Here is a 21,249-nt window from a genome sequence, read left to right on the forward strand (position 1 = left end):
AGATTGCTACTTGATACTGATTGAATTTTTTAAATGAGTAAGTGTATCTTTTCCTTGAGGCTGAACTCCGTTCTCTGTAGAGAGATTTTCTTTTACATACTAGAAAATTGTTAGACTTGGAGGCTTCAGGCAAATATTAGGTGGTTTAACTCTCTGGCCAGAGATTTCCTGAGGATATTTATGATCATGAAATACATGAAATAGTTGTAAACCTGTATCTTGCTCCTAGGGAGGAAAAAAATAAAAAGAGAGAAAACAAAAACAAAAATGTGATGATTATGTGTCCAGAAACACCACAAATTACATTGCCCTTCCAAGGAGACAGTTGTCTTATTCCTAATTATGTTTTTGAAATTCACCAAAGTGAAAATGAGTACTTAATAGAACCACATAATACTTTGAGTTTACAGATGGAATACTTGGTACAGCATATATTCTTTTTTTCTCATAGATTTCACACTCTTGCAAAAACCTAGGGACAAGTGCTAAGTCATTTGATTTATTTAACTCTGAATTTCTTTGCTTTAGGATTATAAATCAGACTCTTATTGTCACTTTAATGCAGAAAGGGTTCTTTTGTGTTCATAATGTAGATCAAGATGTGATTTAAGTCGAATCTTGTCAAGGTAACTCCTTTTTAAGCCATGAGGAGAGACTTGGCTCTAGCCCAAAACTAATGGGAGTCATATTTTATAATAAAAAGCAATATGTTAGTAATAGAGGCTTTGCTGCTTCTTGCAGTCTCCACAAGCACAAATTCTTGTCAGTTTTCACAGCTAATGCATTTTTTGTCAAGTCATAAGCACTTTTAAAAAGCCTCTTAATATTGTGGAAGACAGAAATTCTAATTTTCTGAAGGAAGCAGTGAAAATAGAGATCTTAGCCTGGAGGAATAAGATATAAGATGCCTGACTATCAAAGGAATTCCATTTTGAAAAGAGACCCATCAGAGAGTAGAGTAGTGTGAATATAGAATTGAACAAACTTTCAAATTGAACATAAAGGGGTGTCATATTGCTAGTACTTTTCCTCTTCCTCACATTTTATAAAGGGATCCTTCAACTGATCAAATGGCAAAAGATGACAAGAAGTAATTTATATTGTTCACATCTACTATTTAATGACTCCTGGGAGAGAAATGAAAGCTAATTTCACTTGTGTTTGCATGTACTACAGACACTTGTCACACATGGCTTGTAGCTCTTGCAAGGCCACTTGTCTGTAATGTAGAGTTAGATATTGATGTGAAATTATAGCAAAAGTTTCAGGAAAGCTAGTTACCTACACTTTTAACTTCTGTGACTGCCAGTGTGAGGAAACCAAAGATGTATTGTGTAAAATAAAGACCAGAGTGAGCAATTAAGTCCAATGGGGGAAGTTCATTTTTAAAAATACTGATTACGTTAAGAAGTTATCCTCCTAGGATAGCAAGTCGATTTTATTTATTAAACTTACAAATTTAATGAAAAGGAAAGGCTAAATCCATTTACAACTGTACCTTAAGGAAACTCACTTTATTCTTTAGTTTTTACACAGTATGTGACATATCCAAAGCCCTTATTTGCCTGTGAACTTCACAGGTTTTCAGAGTTTCAACATTTCAAGGGCATTCATATAGCTTCTCTTTAATATTTAGTTTTGAATTATGCAAATCCACTATGTTCACATTGTTATTCCTGTCTTCATGTGGTCCACCTTCATGAGGTTGTCACAGATGGAGGTGAATAGTATTCTTTGATGTCAGTGAGGCTTTCTTTAAGAAGTATCATCAGTGGATTAGTACATGTGATCTTTTTCCTTTGCTCTTCTGTGCTCTAGCATAAATTTATTATGTCACAGATGTCTTTCTCTTTTATTTTGTGTGATGATAGTATTTTTTATTTACATGACCAAATTTCAAATAGCAATTAAGCTGCTTTGCATATTGTAATAAAATTGTCTCACTTTCTTTTTCACAGATTGGTTTGTAATCTACTCACCAGGTGAAAACCCTGAAATTAAAAAAAAAAAGTAAATGGTAAAATCAGGATATTAATATAGGTCTTATAACTGCAGTGGGCTTTTCCCCCTCACAAAGTTAGTTCAAATTATGTTAAAGACAAAACTACCAAATTTTCTTGAGATTATGAGCTTAGTAACTAAAGTAACTCTAAGTATTAATAAGAGTAATAAAGGTAAGTCTTAAAGTTAATTCCTAAAAAAAGTACATGTGTGCCTCGTTACTTTCTTTTGTAAGAAAAGTTGTTCTCAATAAAACATTTCAGTAGAACCTGAAACTTTACCTTTGCTTTTCATTTAGTTTCTCTTGAGCACAACTAGAGATTATATGCAAAAGAAAAAAAAATGTTTTAGATACAGAACCTTTTTTAGAAACAGTTTTATTCACAGTCTGTTACTGGGATACATAATATCACTTTAATAGTCCTAGATTATTACATTTAGTGTCTGAGTTAGGTCATTTCTGTTGGATTTAATTGCTTATATTACCTTGCAATTTAAAATTATTTAATTGTTCTATTCTGCAATTCTTCAGACTGTTTTAAATTGACAGTTTTTGTCCTTGATATCAGTACCTATTATTAAAATTCATTAATTTTTTAGAAAAGAAGGTTGCTCTTTTTGATCCATATGATAAAAATGGAGAATTGTGTAAATCACTCCATTAAGATCATTTAGTAAAGTGAGAGAATATCATTCACTGAAATTTTTGTGTTTTAAACTATTTTAACATGTATTCGTTGTCTTTTAATATTCTCCCTATGTAATCTCATCTACTTCTGAGGGATTCACCTACCAGAGGGAGGCTGAGAACTGTTGAACTTCCATTTTCAATCTAAAAACTGTCCTTAGCTACACATTATATAAGCCCTGCCCCGCTAGATCTCCCTACTTAGATACCTTAAAGACTACTGAAACTAATAAGACTCAAGACCCCTCTCTATACTCTTGAACTAGCCCCTCCCTCTGTTTTCAATCTCATTCAAAGAGAACACATTCTGTCCAATTGAAGACAGTAATTTGGGGATTATTCTTGACTCCTCACACCTCCTTCAGCTTATCACCAGATTGTATTGATCTGTTCCCTTCTCCATCCTGTCTCCTTCTCCTCATTACGACTGCTGTCACTGTAGACCAGAGAACCACTTCGTTTTATTATTGAGACTAAAAATATAGCCTCTTGGCCATCCTTCCTAATTCATGTTGCCATTTTCCAAAAGTTCTAAATACTTAAGATAGATAATAGGCATTATTAAAATATTGTCTCTGTCCACCTCTTAGAATTCATATCTTGTTCCTGTCTACTTCCACATCTTTGTGTATTTCAGGTCAATCAGACTTACTTCAGTTATTCTATACGTGCCTTTTCTTTTCACACCTACTCATCACAACAGGAAATTGCTTTTTCCAGAAGCTCCTCATCTTCACTGTTACATCTTCACATACATACATTTACACCATCCTTTCTGTATTATCTGAGATGTTACTTCCTTTGTTCACCTCCCCAGAGAAGATTAGGTACCTCGGTATGTGATCTCTTTGTACCTTCTTTTATGGCGCTCATCAAAATTATAATCATGTGTTTATTACCTAATAATCATTCCCCCTAGAGTTTAAATTTACTTAGGGCATATACCATTTTATTTCCTCTGCTGAATTCCTTGTATCTATCATAGGACACTAACTGACAAAGAATGAATGCAGTGAGAGTGTGAGTATTTATTAAGTCAATATCATTTGATTCTTGATTAATTCCCCATATCATTTCTGAAACCATCCTGCCATTAACTTTGTGGACCAATATGTAGTTACACATTTATATCCAAATCCTACTGTGCAAAATAGAATTCAGTCAAGACAAAAAACTTCCTTTATCTTGGGTCAATTATTAGATTTCTTTCAATCCTGCCATTCAGTCAGTGATAAATTTGGCTTTGAAGAACTGGCACTCTTCTAAAAAGCACATTTTATTTCTTTTATAGTAAACTTATCCTTTGTAAATTATTTGTCAAATATTATTAAAATTAATGAAATTGGCAGAGTATGTCAGTCTAAAACCTAAAGATTTCAGAAACCAAATCACAAAGTTTAAACCTCATAAATTGAAGTCCCACCTAAATAAGCCTGCACTGATTCCACTTATTTTTAATGACAGCAGATATATTAGTAAGACTTTATTATTTAGAACAAGTCAGAATTGATTACCTTTGAAAGTTTTAATTACGTTCCTAGGGGATTTTGGCATTATATATTAAATAAAAATATACATTTTCATGTTACAGAACTACGATTTGTCATTTTCTGTGGTTTTGTCAAATATACCCTGAATTCTAATGTTCATCATGTCACAAAACTACATTCCACTACTCATTGTAAATTATGTTGAGATCTTTAGTTGCCACATAACGTATAGAAAGGAGAGCGTCATTAGCCATTTCTTTTCAAAATGAGTGTGACTTCGATGATGGTCTACATGCTACCATCATAAACTGTGGAGCACATACAATAGACTTTAATTTATAACTACCTTGAGTTTGATAAAGCAAGTGGCCCTGGGAGGGAGAAAATTCTTTAGCGACTTAAGTTTTATGCAGTCCTAATTTTAAAAAGTGTTAGTGACTAGGGAACTCTCAAAGTATGATAGATTTCCTTAGATGATGAGCATTTTAAAATTATTAAAATTTCAAATTAGAAATTCATCAGTAAGACAAAGCTTACTACCTTTCCCCAGGATCCATTCTCATACTCTCCTCCTTTCACACTTGTTTATGTAGGGTCCTTGTTAGTCCAGCTGGAGAGTATCCTTCTCTGCTGTCTTGTCTGTTTTCACGTGACTAAGTTCTCACTAATGTAGAATAAGCAGCAGTCATATAGACAAATCCCATGCCAATTTATTTGTTTAATTTTATTTTTAATTGGGAGGAAATTGCCTTACAATGTTCTATTGGTTTTCCATACCAATTTCTTAAGAGAATAGTGCTTCCTCTCTATTTCTTCTCTTTCTCTTTTCTTAGGATTGATAGAGTTAGCCAGTTTCAAACTTGTAGATGGGTATCAAAGTGAAAAGTCAGAAGAAACCTGGGTCCATAGAACATCTTTGAAGAAGATGGTCCACCTAAACTGGGACTGAAATACAAAGAGAGAGAAAATTTGAAGAGAAATCTTATTTTATATCATTTCTCATAACCAGTTTTGATTGACTAAATAGCACAATTAAAATATAATCTATACAGATATGATGGGGAGGGAAGGATTTGGAGTTTGGGATTAGCAGATGCAAGCTAGTGTATATAGGATGGATAAACAACAAGGCCCTACTCCATAGCACAGGGAACTATATTCAATATCCTGTGATAAACCATAATGGGAAGGAATGAAAAGGAATATAAGTATATGTGTAACTGAGTCACTTGCTATACAGCAGAAATTAATACGACATTGTAAATCAACCATACTTCAATAAAATTAAAAAATAAAACCAAAAATGCATATGGATACATATGCATGCATACCAGTATATATATGCAAATATCCATTTTAAAATCTGCTGGCCCATAGGTTAGATAATGTGTTCTGTGTTAAATTAAATGTAGAAGAAATCCTTGCAATTGTAAAAATTTAACAGGCAAGGGATTTTCAAGGGAAGTAACTTGACTCTTTTTCAAACTAATTAGTTTTTATTTCCTTTTTTTAGTGAAAAATGGTTGAGTGTAGACTCCTCTGTTGTAGGAAACAGAAACTGATTAAAAACTACTAACTCTGAGAGTTTGTTGACTGTTCTCTTTCTGTGTAGTGTTGTGCAGCTCTCAAATAGATGATGCTTTTCTCTAAATGCATAGGCTTGACAAAGTTATCGTTAACCTTCTAGATTCTGAATACAGTTTTATTTAAAAGCTTGAAGAGGATATATACCTAAGAATGGCTTGATAACATTAACCTGAATTTTAGCTCTAACTCCTAATCTTTAAATAGCATAACTAATTTAAGTAATCAAATGACCTGTTTCTTTTTAAAATATTTTTGAAACTTTTCTGTGGTTGCTATATGTTAACATCTGCATATTAGTTAGTTATGTTCATTCACAGCATTCATAGGGATGGTTGTTTAGTTAAACTCTCTTTGTTCCAAATGCTATATGGTATCTTTGACTTCCTCCCTTTTAATTCTGTCAGTTATTAAGATATAATTTAAGAGTCTGTGGGCGAACCACTCATTACTCATTCCCAGAGCAGCAAAAAGTCATACACAAGAATGGATGCTACGTTAAGGGTCTTGCTAGCTTGGGATTCTTCTTAAGATGCCTTATGTTTACAACTTTAAAAAACAAAATATAAATTTTGATTTCATAGAAGCCAATGTAAGCACGGTGGTCTAAATGGGGCTGTTCAGATAAGTATTACCAGAAAGCCTGAAGGCCCACAAGATGGGCTGGTGACAACTTGATTGTGTTCAGATATTTTCCAAATTAGGTGCTGTGTTTGAAAACTTGGCCAAGTGAGATTGACACAAGCTTCTCAGGTAACAGTGAGAAAAGCAGAAGGCAGATCAAATTTGGGCCTGCCAATCTTTGACAGGCTTGCTTTAACTTTCTCTCCCTGAAGTTCTTTGTCTTATATTATCTTTTCCCTGAAATTGTGACACAAAGGTTATGACAAGCATGTGAAAATCGCTAGTGACTTACTAATGTTGGCTGTGACTTGAGCATCAAAGAACAGCATAGGGTGGCTCCCGTGATCGCCTTTCTCTCTTCCCGTATATTGCAGCCAGTCTCTTGAGCTGTCCAGAAGTGTCATATTCCTTCAGGGAAATAAGATCAGTGCATTAATATGCTCCTCTACTTCAAAGCTCATAGTTACTTGTCACATTAATGTTTTGCTTAAATCAACTTTCCCTGAAATATAAGAATGCAAATTACTCAATTCTTGACATTCCTTTGCAGACTCTTTTTTCCAACACCCAATTTACACATATATTAAAGTAATGAACACTTTTAACAAACAGGAGTTTTCATTTATTTATATTCATCTAAATAGAATTGAAAAGACAACATTGAAACAGGCTTTTTAATGAAGACTCTAATAGTTAATAGCCTATTTACAATACTAAATTTTGAGTCTTAAAAAAACTCCATATAATTCAGTTTGGGGACATGACTGCCTTTATTCTTTTACCCTTAGTTATTTTGTTTTAATAAGACTGTCATTTTTATTGGCTTAAGTTTAAGTACAGATATGTAACCACTGTCCTTATAGAGCTGTAGCTTATTTGTTTTCCTTTCTCCAGAAATTGAGAACAAGGTATTGTCAATAACAATAATAATGCAAACTTTTGGGAACAAGTCTGTCACTGCTCAATGATGGTTTTGAATTTAGAAGATAAATGAGGGGAATTTTGGAGAGCAACTTAACATTCCTAGGGCAAAACAATTCTTACTTGCCTTTGAAGAAAGTAGAAGACAGCTAATAAAATAACATTTTTATTTTTTCCAGTTTTGGTTTTTTATTCTTTCAAAGCTATATCATCTACCTAATAAAAGTATATGTACATTTTGATTCTGTCTTTTCTGAAATAAAAATTTTGTCCACTATTGCCAAGTTTTTTTAATATCTGTATTCCTGTTATGCATTTTGATTGAACTAATTGTGAAATAGATTAGGAGAGCAACTCATTTATCCAAGTCTTATGTTTTACTAAGGTTATAATAAGACAAACTGATCATGTAGTGTTTCAATATATAGATATTAATAAAAGTCTCAGCATGTATTCTCCATCATGTCCGACTTTGTGCGACCCTATGGACTATAGCCCTGCCAGGCTCCTCTGTCCATGGAATTTTTCCAGGCAAGAATACTGGAGTGGGTTGCAATTCCCTCCTCCAGGGGATTTTCTTGACCCAAGGATGGAAGCTGCATCTCTTGAGTCTCCTGCATTGGCAGGCAGATTCTTTACCACTAGTGCCACCTGGGAAGCCCACTAATAAAAAAAAGTAGTAATATTTAAATTTATTGCTGTTTTGGAGTAGGCAGTGGCAGGCCACTCTAGTATTCTTGTCTGGAGAATCCCATGGACAGATGAGCCTGGAGGGCTACAGTCCATGGGGTTGCAAAGAGTCGGACACAACTGAAGCGACTTAGCATGCATGCATTGCTGTTTTACCATACAGAAGACATTTGAGAAAACTCCAAGAGGTAGTTAAGGACAGGGAAGCCTGTCATGCTGCAGTCCATGTGGTTGTAAAGAGTTGGACATGATTGAACAATAGAATTTATAATCATGCATATACCCGCAGGGCACCCATGTGACTCATAAGCATTTTTAAAGATTTTAAAAAATTATTTGTTTACTTTTGGCTGTGCTGGGTCTTTGTTGCTACAAGCAGGTTTTCTCTACTGATATGTGGGGACTACTCTCTCCTTGTGAAGCACAGGCTCTAGGTGTGTGGGCTTCAATAGTTTTAGTACAAGGGCTCAGTAGTTGAGACTCGAGGGCTCTAGAGCGCAGGCTCAGTAGTTGTGGCACATGTGCTTAACAGTTCTGCAGCATGTGGGATCTTCCCAAACCAGGTACTGAGCCCATTGTTCCTGCATTGGCAGATGGATTCTTAGCCACTGAGTGACCAGGGAAGTCCTGACTCATAAGCATTTGAAGACTTTCACTCTCCCTTAAAGTCTGCAATATCCTAAAAGTCTGATAACTACTTATTCCATGCCAAGAAAATAAAATGGATTGACTTCCATGGTCAGTTTGCGTTAACACTGACTACTTATCTCTGTTAAGTTTTATATTCTGACTGAAAAGAGCTGTGTCTTCTAAAGAATTGGTATATCTTAAGTATATTAAGTTCATACAACCAAGGATCTGTTGAAATACTGATGAGGGAATCAAATAGCACTTCCACATACTTTGTATCCCGTGAACTTCCTAGTAATCACAGAGTAGGAGGACACACATGCATAAATACTTGGTATAATATAAGGAAACCAGGGCTCTGGGAGATCAGGCCATTCCGTTCCAAAGTTAGGTCTCTTGACTCACTGTTTCCTGTTCCCATACATTTTTATTTGAAGCCTTAAACAACAACCACAGCCTTTTGTGCTTGTTGTATCTGAGAAATAACCTTGCTCAAATTTTTAATTTTACAGAGGGACTAGCTAATAACCATAAAAATAATGTGGTGTGCTCAAAGTTTAGATCTTTTTATCCTACTGTGCTACCAGCTATTTTTACGATCTTTTGCAAGTCACTTCGGTTCTCCAAGTTTTGGGTTTATAATACAAGCAGGGGTTAGTTATGGACTTTCTGTTCTCTTGCATAGTTCTAGTGCATAATGCAGTATGATTGTTTCCAGGTCTACCATGGCAGAGCCAAAGCAAGAGCAGATCTCATGGCCCGATTCTTCTTATGATTCATGTTCTTCACTTGAATTTGCATCACTGAGATAGGCTGGCTCATTCCAGTTCTAGGTGAACACAAAAATTATATGCAGATATCTCCCTGTTTGGGCTTCACTGGTGGCTCAGTGGTAAAGAATTTGCCTGCAGTGCAGGAGATGTGGATTCAATTGCTGGATTGGAAAGATCACCTGGAGGAGGAAATAGCAACCTACTCCAGTGTTCTTGCCTGGGAAATCCCATGGACAGAGGAGCCTGGTAGGCTATAGTCCACGGGGTCACAAAGAGTTGGACACGACTTACTGGCTAAATAACAACATTGTCTCCATGTACACTGATTCGTGGTAAGAGAAGGGACAGTGCTGTGAAATCCACTGAGATTCTAAGTCTAAGGCCTTAACACTTTGTAATAGAGAACCTCAGATTAATATATTATCCACATACTGAAATGTTAGCACATTATTTAGTGTAGCCCTTAATGGTAATATTTAATTAAAACAGAATTGTGGAAGAATAATCAGCATTTAACTGTTCCTAAAATATGAGTTTTACTTTGAATATGAATTGAGTTCCTTTGTCCTCTATATAAAACTGCTCCACTAAAAGAACATTCACCTTTCATTTGGCAATTTGTTGTGGTTTATCTGTAGTACACTCACATATGGAAGATCATTCTCTCCTTTTATGTTCTTTAAATCACTGTCATGTGCCAATATTCTGCTGTCTAGCTACCAAAGAGTATGTATGATGCACAGAGTTTCTTAGTTGACTAAGGTTCTGGAGACAAATCTGGATTGAGTGACCTTTATCTGATTGTGAGGTTTATGTGAACACGTGTATGTGTACCCATACACATGTGTGCACACACACACACACAGGCTCTTAACCCTGTTCACAGTACCTAGTAAATGCTTGGTAAATGTGAACTATAGTGTTTTGAATAATCTTGTATAAGGACTAACTAGATTATCTCTGTGGGTGCTTTCATAACTGAGACAAATATTTTGTTGTTGTTCAGTCACTCAGTTGTGTCCGACTCTTTGCGACCCCATGGACTGCAGCACGCTGGGCTTCCCTGTCCTTCACCATCTCCCAGAGCTTGCTAAAACTCCTATCCATTGAGTTGGTGATGGCATCCAAACATCTCATCCTCTTTTGTCCCCTTTTCCTCCTGCCTTCAATCTTTCCCAGCATCAGGGTCTTTTCAAATGAGTCAGCTCTTTGCATCAGGTGGCCAAAGTATAGGAGCTTCAGCTTCAGCATCAGTCCTTCCAATGAATATTCAGGACTGATCTCCTTTAGGATGGACTGGTTGGATCTCCTTGCAGTCCAAGGGACTCTCAAGAGTCTTCTCCAACACCACAGTTCAAAAGCATCAATTCTTTGGTGGTCAGCCTTATTATATATTGTTGATAAATAATAAACAGTGTTGTAACTTGAGGTATTTTGCAATTAACACAAAGCAAGTTATTTTCAAAGGAACTATAAAGCTGAAAATCATCTTTGGGAAATTAAGCACATTAAAAAAGAGTGTGTGTATACATTAGATAGCAAGCATACCAGAAATCAGAGTGGCACTTTTAGAGTAACTATTTCACAGATCATTCATATTTTTCAATAAGAAGTTACTATTAAAATAGATACAACAAAATTCCCCTGCACCTCTGATTTCCAACTATTTCAGCATCAAGATCTGCCTTTCTTCTTGGACCTGACCCTCAGTATACCTGTCAAAGTGTTTGCTATGCAATGTGTATGCATCCATATCCCGGATAGATAGAAGATTTCCACTGATATGGAAATATCAACAAATCTTATTATATTCAAGCATTTCTGTGGTTTCTTAGAACTATTTATTAGAAACCTTGTACTGAAGAAACCTTGTACTGAAGTGCACACTCAGTCGTGTCTGACTGTTTGCAACCCTGTGTTGCAACTGTAACCTGCCAGGCTTCTCTTTCCGTGGAATTATCCAGGGGAAAATACTGGAGTGGGTTACCACTTCTTTCTCCAGGGGATCTTCCCAACCCAGGGATTGAACCTGCATATCCTGCATCTCCTACATTGGTAGGCAGATTCTTTACTGCTGAACCACCTGGAAGTCCTTATAACTTCTTACCTGTGTGTATCACTGTGAAGTATGTAAAAATGTTTACAGGCATTACCCATACAGTTCCACCAACAGCACAGAGTAAAATTTTATACTTTTAAAATTTGATGTAACTAGCATTCATTAAGAGACATAAAGTGATCCTGTCAGGTTTTGCTAGTAAATGCAAGAATGAAGCCTAATACTCTGACTTTATTCTCCCATATTTTATCTATTTCTTACTGCCTCCTAAAAGGATCTAGAATGTAAATGGGATGCCCAAGAGCCACTTGGAAGCTGAGAATGTTTATTAGACAAAAACAGGGCCTTTGATTTATGACTCAGTTCTTTGCTGACTCTTTATTGGAATTTTCAATGATTCCTATTTTCTTGTCAGATAATATATACCGTGAGAACTCTCAGTCCACTTAGCCAGATGGTACAGCCAGGAGACAGAGGGAAGACCCAAGGACTGATTAAGTGTGGAGCTAGAGGCAGGCATATGATTAGAATGCAAAGCCTCCATTCTCCACCCGTTTCTGAGGCTGGGTTACTCTCTCCAAATGTTTTACGTAGTTGCCAAAAAATCTGCATAGAAATAATATTCATTTGTGCTTGCAGCATTCATTAGTTACCCTGAATTTTCTCTGAATATCAAATACATGCCCAAGTGAGATGAGATATAAAAGCAGCAGGCAGTGCAATCCAATTACCCAAGGAATAGTGCCAGTCCTTAGCAGAGCAACTGAATGGCTGAATCTCAAGGTCTCTATACATCTATTTCCGACTGCTTATACTTTGGAGTTTAGTTTGGTCATCAGTTTTAAAGAACCTAATGACTTGCTTGAAATAACACTTGGGTTTTCTTAAATTGTATGTGCATTTGTACTTTGAACGTAGATCTCATTCACCCTACTCCAAATGTCTCCATTGCGACAGTCCTTCCTTGACTTGTCCTGTGAGCCCCTGTACATGGCCTCATATTTAATCACTCACACATTCCTTCTTCTTACACTGCCATATTCTGCTTCCTCCACTCTGTAATTCTAGACAACTTAACATTTATTCCTTAAGTGACAGCATGCCTCAACATATTTTTCATTGTTTACTGATTCATTTATTCAGCTGAGCTACAGAGTGTCAGTGAGCTGACTGCAAGATGACACATGTAGTACTGGCAGGCAGGGCATGGAGAAAATCAAGGGAATGTGGGCAGGCATTAGATTGTTCAGCTGAGGAGATCTGTGTTCCCCAGTCAATATTCTTTGCTTTAAAATGGCTCCTGGATTTATACACAGTGATACTGTCCAGAGCCATATATTTCCATCTCTGCCTATAATTGTAGTTTTGATTTTTCATTTGGATTATAAACCCATCCCAGCTGGGTTTTCTCGTGTGGCTTCATTCTCGATGGCAGAAATGGGATTGATTTAATATTATAACCATATTGCAGCTTAAGAAGTATTTTTGTATTCCACCCTAGGGCAGGTGGCTTCATTTACATTTAAAAAATAAGGAATTAGAGGTTATTGATTATAAATTGCCATGCAGTGCAGTCTAATTTCTTTTGATTGTACACACTGCGAAGTTCAGCCTTTCCTCAACAAGTAGTCTGGGTTTACTAGGAAGATAACCGTTTATAATTACTGTCTTTCAACTTCATTTCTAACAATACTTCTCTTCATTCAGTAACAATCTTCTGGGCACTTTCTAAGTGCCTAGCTCTGTGCTGGCTTGCTGGGTAAATGCTGGTGTTGTAGATGTCCTTGTGGGCAGTAACAACTTAGTTTATAGCTTGATAGTAATTAGTGCCATTTTCCAAATAGTCCAGTTCTTCCAGGAGTGTGTCAGAATTTCACTTGCTATCTCCCTTGTCTTTGCCTGGTGTGTGAGACCAGTTCTGTCCAATAGATTGTAAAGATAAATGTCACCTCAGGTTGAGTTTTTGTCATTGTGATACTCGGCAGTATCTTTTTCTCCATGCTACTGAACATAGCAATGATCTAAGTAGGGTAGGGCTATTCCATTAGCCTGGTTCTTAGAGTGAGGACAGTGTAGAAAAGAGACCACAGTTTATACACGATGGGAATTTGGTGTGAGAAGAGATGATAGTTTGTTTTTTAAGTTACTGAGGTATGGAGGATTATTGATTACAGTTGTATTACTTCACTTATCTTGATGACATAGAAAGAAAACTTTCAAATGAAATTGTAAACTTTATTCCAAAGGTTCATTATGATGACTAGACAACTGTCTGTCTCTCTCTGTAAAACATAGATAGCAATATTTATAGCAACTATATCTATCTGTCTGATTGTGTATACTGTGTACATTTATCTTTATCACTTAAAACTATTCCAAGATTAATTCCAGGATTAGTGATTTAGGCAAGAAATATTATAATTTGCTCCTAGTTTTCCAAAACTGGCACCATTTTCCAAATAATTCATGAAGTAAACTTTTATAAATACACAAATATCATTGATTTTCTAAAGATATCCAAAATGTAAAATTATGAGAGAAGCCCCCAAAAAAGGATAAGCTATGGGAAAATATTTGGGATAAAATGACTAGCATGTAATGAAGTAGACAATGTAAAGTCACTTTTTATTTCTATTGAGAAGGCAGAGAAAACTTTCTTTTCTTAAAATTTGTTCTATTGAAGTATAGTTGATTTACAATATTGTGCTAATTTCTTCTCTATAGCAAAGTGGTTGCATTTTGCATGTGTATAGATTCTTTTTAATATTCTTTCCCATATGGTTTATCACAGGATATTGAATATAGTTCCCTGTGCTATAGAATAGGACCTTGTTGTTTATCCATTCTGTACTTACTAGTTTACATCTGCTAATCCCAAACTCCCAATGCATCTTCCCCCTCTCCTGGTCCCTTCATCAAACATAGATCTGTCCTCTATGTCCCTGAGTCTACAGAGAAAACTTTTTTCTGTATCTCACTTTCAATCTTTCCTAAAAACTTGTAGATAATAGAAATAAATAGTTGCTGGAAACTCAAACTTTCTCTTCAGTGGGTCAAAGTTTGAGATATTATAAGACGACCAAAGCAAGGAGGTTGGATTATTTAGTTAGAAAGCAAGGGTGAATAGATTAATCTTTGAAATACATCTAAAATATTTATGAGTGAGTGTTAGTTGCTCAGTTGTGTCCAGCTCTTTGTGACCCCATGGACTCTAGCCCACCAGGCTCCCCTGTCCATGGAATTCTCCAGGCAAGAATACTGGAGTGGGTTTCCATTCCCCTCTCCAGGGGATCTTCCTGACCCGGAGATCGAACCCTGGTCTCCTACATTGCAGGCAGATTCTTTGCCCTCTACACCACTAGGGTTTATACTGGTGCTAGAATTCTGTTCAACTTCTAAGGCACAGTAGACCTGGAATATAATATCTAGACCCATCTAGACGTTTTGAATTTGGAGGTTTCTTTTTATTACTGAGGAAACTACTAATTGCAAAAATGAGAATGCATTCTTCTTGCAACTACTGTGGAAAAAAAAAGTAATGCAAACATTCATGAATGAAGAGACTTGTGTTCATGTCTGTCAGGACCCTGCTGGATATTGTATATGTACTATTTCATGTAAGTATCCAAGTTATCCTCAAAATTGATACTATTCCTTACATTGTTTGACATTCCTCAACTAATAAATAGAGGCCCACAATTCTGTGTCATTTCTGTGCTACTACAAAAGCTATCATCTTTCCACTAGGAAGGCCCAAATGACAATGGTTAGTTTTCAAAATACCATATCTATCTTTTAACTACATAAAACTAAATTTGTCTTTGAATGCAAACTTCCAGGTTTGTTTTTTTTTTAATTTAGGAATATTAGAGATTTGTAGAAGTTTGCTGTCTTCATAATACTTATACTTCGTAATTAAAATATCTGATAAAGTTGCTGAGCTAATATCAGTAAAAGTCTCCAAAAGGAGATTTTAAATCACAGAGCAGACAAGTGGTAATGTGCACTGCGCTCCCTGTCAGCCCAGCTGTAAATGATTATGCACTACTCCTAAACTCCATCAATTCAGAAAGGAAACTCACTGAGAGTCCCCTCTTTACCAAACACCCAGCCTTCTTTTGCATAAAAGCAGGAGACTCTGGGGAACCTTACACATTAATACCCATATCAGTAAAGGGAATAAAAGTGATTTGGCTAGCAGCATACAAAATTGGGGACATCTGAAAGATTCATATTTTTGCCCTATCCACTGAAAAGTGTCCAACTCATTGTAGCTGTCACTAAATAACTTGTCTCCTGGTGAAACCAAGGGATGGAATAGCATGTCATACCTCAAAATGAAATTAAAATAAAATGGAGTAAAATATAAATAAAGGAAAAGGACCCTTTTATCTACTGTGAAATGTGAAGTAGTTGAGTTTTATCCCCAAATGGCTTTTAAGTCAACCTGCTGAATTCTCAATTATTAGTACCAGAAATAGTATTTGGCTTAAGTTTTCAATACCCTGACTTAATCCCTGGCAGATTTTTCTGTATTAGTGCTATAGAACTGTGTCTACTCAAAACAGTAAGTGACAGGTGAATGGGGCCTGTCCTCTCTCCTCTCTTTTTCTGGCCTGAATAGTGTTGGCATTAACTAAGTAAAACAAATTGTAGTAGTAAAATAGAAAGCAGCCACTTTTTTGGTTCAAGCTATTTTCTTAGTTTCTTTCAGGTTTCTCTTTTGTGGTAATAATACTTAAAGGAAACATTTAAATAAAAATAAATTTATTTGAATACTTAAATCAAGAGGTTTTCCATTTTAATGAAACAAAATTCCCAGAGATGAGGTATTCTAGTCACTTGCCACAGTGTTTTTGTAATGTCACTAATTCCCCTTCACTGTAATGGGATTTTGTGTCATTGACATTCTCATGAGATTTTTATAATATAAATCCACAGACATCATGTTACAATGTCAAATGAAATAAGCTGGCGAGTCTATGGAGATGTATGTCAATGATGCAAATATTTCTAACCTGTAGAAGTAGCAATATGTCAAGATGATGGCAAATAATACCAGGGGATTTCTGGGGATACTATTTTCTGGAGCAAAAACAGTGCAAAAAAGAATGTCAGTATAGTTCTACTGAGACAATGATCTGATTATCGAGGCTATAATAAAAGAAAGATTGCTAGTGTTTGTGTTCATCCAAATTATTTTTGCTATATTTGAGGAATTGATATTTTTATATGCCCCATTGCAGAGAACTTAAGATCTTCTTATATTTTGAAAGGAAAATTTCTGGTTTCATAAGACAGTCCAAATCAAGAGGAAAGAGATTGTCCTGATTTTAATGTCAAAAAGGTTACATTCTTTTTACTCTGTGCCTTGTCTGAGTCTGAATATTAATGAAACTGTCATTAATATTCTTAACTTTGGTAAAATCTGAGTTTGACGTGGTCAAATGTGTTCATAAAACTTTCAAAATACGATTTTAAAATACGAAGCATGACCTTAATCAGATAAATGGAAGAAAGTGGGAGGGGTGTGTCATCCATGATTTGTTTAATTCTTTTGGTGTATTCAAGATGTCACAAGGAGAGTGATTTGACCTTACTTGGTAAAAGTAATTTATTATAAATAGATATTTTTGGTGTAATTTATTTAGGTAACTGAACATGGATAGAGACCAAAATAAAATATTGAAATTCATGATTTTGAATTAGGTGAGGTATTCAGTCATTACTGCTGGAGCAACAGAAATAAGGAGTGATTTCCGACAGCCATGCTGTTATTACAGTGATAACGAAGTAGCTGAGAGAGCCTGTTCGGAAATACCACTTGGAGAAACAATCAAAATAATGTCATAGCCCCTCAGGAGGAAAAGGAGCTGATATACACACAACACCTGTGCTTAGTGTACTTTCAAGGATGTTTTATCTTCTTTTATCATAATAATCTTGTGATAGAGATAAGCACAAAGATTGCTCTGTTTTTGCATAAGGAAATAGACATTAGCCATGGTCATTTTAGTTCTTTCTTATAATGAGTCTAAGTAGCATCATGTAAAATTTGAATGAACATATGTTCACTTATTTCAGGGTAGTTTGAATGTGCACCTACAATGAAAATGCTTTTCTTGAATATTCTTTCTTAATTCTGCATTTCTACAGACAGCAACTTGGGGTTAATTCTAGTTTTTAAATGTCCCAGTTTAGTTTCTCTTTCATAAAATTCAGTTGGAGGTATGTTCCTACTAACATTATTACTTATTATAAAGTTATAGTGGGGAAGGCAATGGCACCCCACTCCAGTACTCTTACTTGGAAAATCCCATAGTAATCAAGACTGTGCAATATTGGCAAAAGAATGGACAAATAGATCAATGGAACACAATAGAAAGTCCAGAAAGAAACTCGTATAAATATAGTCAGTTGATCTTTGATAAAGGAGCAAAGGCAATGCAGTGACAGTCTTTACAAAAAATGGTGCAAGAACGACTGGCCATTCACCTGCAAAAAATAAACACACACACAGGTTTCAAAGCCTTCAAAAAATTAACTCAAAATGAGTTATAGACATAAATGTCAAATGCACAACTATTAACCCTTGAAAAATAGCATAGAATAAAGCCTAGATGACCTTGTGTATGTCAGTGACTTTTTATATATAACTGAAAGGCACAATCCATGAAAAAGAATTGTTAAGTTGGACTTCATTAAAACAAACAAACAAACAAAAAAAAACTTCTGCTCTGTAAATAGTAATATCAAGAGAATAAGAAGGAAAGTCACAGACTGGGAGAAAATATTTGCAAAAGACACATCTATTATTCCAAGTACATAAAGAGCTCTTAAATCTCAACAATAATAAACAACCTGATTAAAAAATGGGCAAGAGACAATTAAAGATGTAAAGATAACAAATATGCATATTAAAAAGTATTTCAAATCACATGTCATCAGGGAGATGGAAATTAAAATAGCAGTGAGATAGTACTACACACCTATCAAAATTGCAAAAACCCAAAACACTGACAATACATAATGCTGGCAAGGATGTGGAATAATAGGAACTCTTGTTCATTGCTGGTGAGAAAAAAAATGGTATGGCTACTTTGAAGGACATTTTAATCATTCCTTATGAGACTAAACATACTCTTACCATATGATCCAGCAAGGATAGCCATGTGTCAGTGTAAGTTCATCACTTGTAGCAAATGTACCAGAGGAATGTTAATAGTGGGAGATTATGCATAATTGAAGGCAAGAGGCAAATGGGACATCTCTGTACCTTCTGTTCAGTTTTGCTCTGCACCTAAAACTCTTCTAAAAAGGAACATCCATTATGTAAAATATATGTGTGTATATGTATATATAATATACATCAATGTATATATATTATGTATAAATATATATACATATAATATATATAAATATATATATACACATATAAATTATACAGGTTTACAGCAAGGCACTTATATAAGTACTTATATACTTATAGATATATGTAAGCGCATATATAAGTATATATATATATATATATACTTTCCAAATAGGAAAAGGAGTATGTCAAGGCTGTATATTGTCACCCTGCTTATTTAATTTATATGCAGAGTATATCATGAGAAACGCTGGGCTGGAAGAAGCACAAACTGGAATCAAGATTGCCAGGAGAAATATCAATAATAACCTCAGATATGCAGATGACACCACCCTTATGGCAGACAGTGAAGTGGAACTAAAGAGCCTCTTGATGAAAGTGAACGAGGAGAGTGAAAAAGTTGGCTTAAAGCTTAACATTCAGAAAACTAAGATCATGGCATCCAGCCCCATCATTTCATGGCAGATAGATGGGGAAACAGTGGAAACAGTGGCAGACTCTATGTTTTTGGGCTCCAGAATCATTGCAGATGGTGACTGCAGCCATAGAATTAAAAGAAGGTTGGAAGAAAAGTTATGACCAACCCGACAGAATATTAAAAAGCAGAGATGTTACTTTGTCAACAAAGGTCCGTCTAGTCAAGGCTGTGGTTCTTCTAGTAGTCATGTTTGGATATGAGAGTTGGACTATAAAGAAAGCTGAGCACTGAAGAATTGATGCTTTTGAACTGTGTGTTGGCGAAGACTCTTGAGAGTCTCTTGGACTGCAAGGAGATCCAACCAGTCCATCTTAAAGAAGATCAGTCCTGGGTGTTCATTGGAAGGACTAATGTTGAAGCTGAAACTCTAGTACTTTGGCCACCTGATGCAAAGAGCTGACTCATTTGAAAAGACCCTGATGCTGGGACAGATTGAAGGCGGGAGGAGAAGGGGACGACAGAGCATAAGATGATTGGATGGCGTCAACAACTCAATGGACGTGTGTTTGAGTAAACTCCAGGAGTTGGTGATGGGCAGGGAGGCCTGGCATGCTGCAGTCCATGGGGTTGGAAAGAGTTGGACATGACTGAGCAACTGAACTGAACTGACTGATTTTATACATACACACACACACACACACACATAACCTTCAGGTAGTTGCCTTGCTGTAAACCTGTATAGATTTATTTTCATCCAGCACTTGCTATGTTCCAGGTAAATTTATTTATCACAATAATATTCTTTAAAAAGAGCTTATAAACCTTATTTTGTAGAGGTGGAATTTAAGACTTGGAGATAAGAGTAGATTGCCAAAGTTAAGTCGGTATAATTGAGAATGTTCATGGTTTGAGTCATTTGTGTTTGGATCCTAACCCGTGCCCTTCAAAGAGACTCCTTACTTCATCTGTTTATCCAACCATCCATCCAGTAAACGCCATTTTTAGTGAGGAAAATATTTAGTCAACCTGCCCTTAATTGTGCTCAGTTCAGAGAATGAACAATTGCTGAACTTCCTGTCTTCTTTCTACCACTCAGTAAACCATATCAGCTGAGATATTTAAAATCCTAAAAGATGATGCTGTTAAAGTACTACAGTCAATATGCCAGCAAATTTGGAAAACTCATCAGTGGCCACAGGACTGGAAAAAGTCAGTTTTCATTCCAATCCCAAAGAAAGGAAATGCCACAGGATGTTCAAACTACCACACAGTTGCACTCATCTCACATGCTAGCAAGGTTATGCTCAAAATCCATCAAGCCAGGCTTCAGTAGTACGTGAACCAAGAACTTCCAGATGTATGAGATGGGTTTTGAAGAGACAGAGGAACCAGAGATCAAATTACCAAATTCCATTGGATCATGGAGAAAACAAGAGAGTTCCAGAAAAAACATTTACTTCTGCTTCAATGACTATGCTAAAGCCTTTGACTATGTGGATCATAAAAACCTGGAAAGTTCTTAAAGAGATGGGAATACCAGACTATCTTACCTGTCTTCTGAGAAACCTGTATGCAGATCAAGAAGCAACAGTGAGAACTGGACATGGAACATCTGACTGGTTCAAAATAGGGAGAGGAATACATTAAAGCTGTATATTGTCACCCTGCTTATTTAAGTTTGCATGATGCAGAGCACATCATGCAAAAAGCTAGGCTGGATGAAACACAAGCTGGAATCAGGATTGCTGGCAGAAGTATCAACACCTTCAGATATCACTCTAAAGATGGCAGAAAGTGAAGAGGATCTAAGGGTCCTCTTGATGAGAATGAAAGAAAGAGTGAAAAAGCTGGCTTGAAATTCAGCATTAAAGAAAAATTAAGATCTTGGCATCTGGTCCCATCACTTCATGGCAAATAGAAGGAAGCAGTGACAGGTCTTTTCTTCAGCTCCCAAATCATGGCAGAAGGTGACTGCAGCCATGAAATTATAAGACACTTGCTC

The sequence above is a fragment of the Cervus elaphus genome, chromosome 5, assembly GCF_910594005.1.
Source record: "Cervus elaphus chromosome 5, mCerEla1.1, whole genome shotgun sequence".
Classification (NCBI taxonomy): Eukaryota; Metazoa; Chordata; class Mammalia; order Artiodactyla; family Cervidae; genus Cervus; species Cervus elaphus.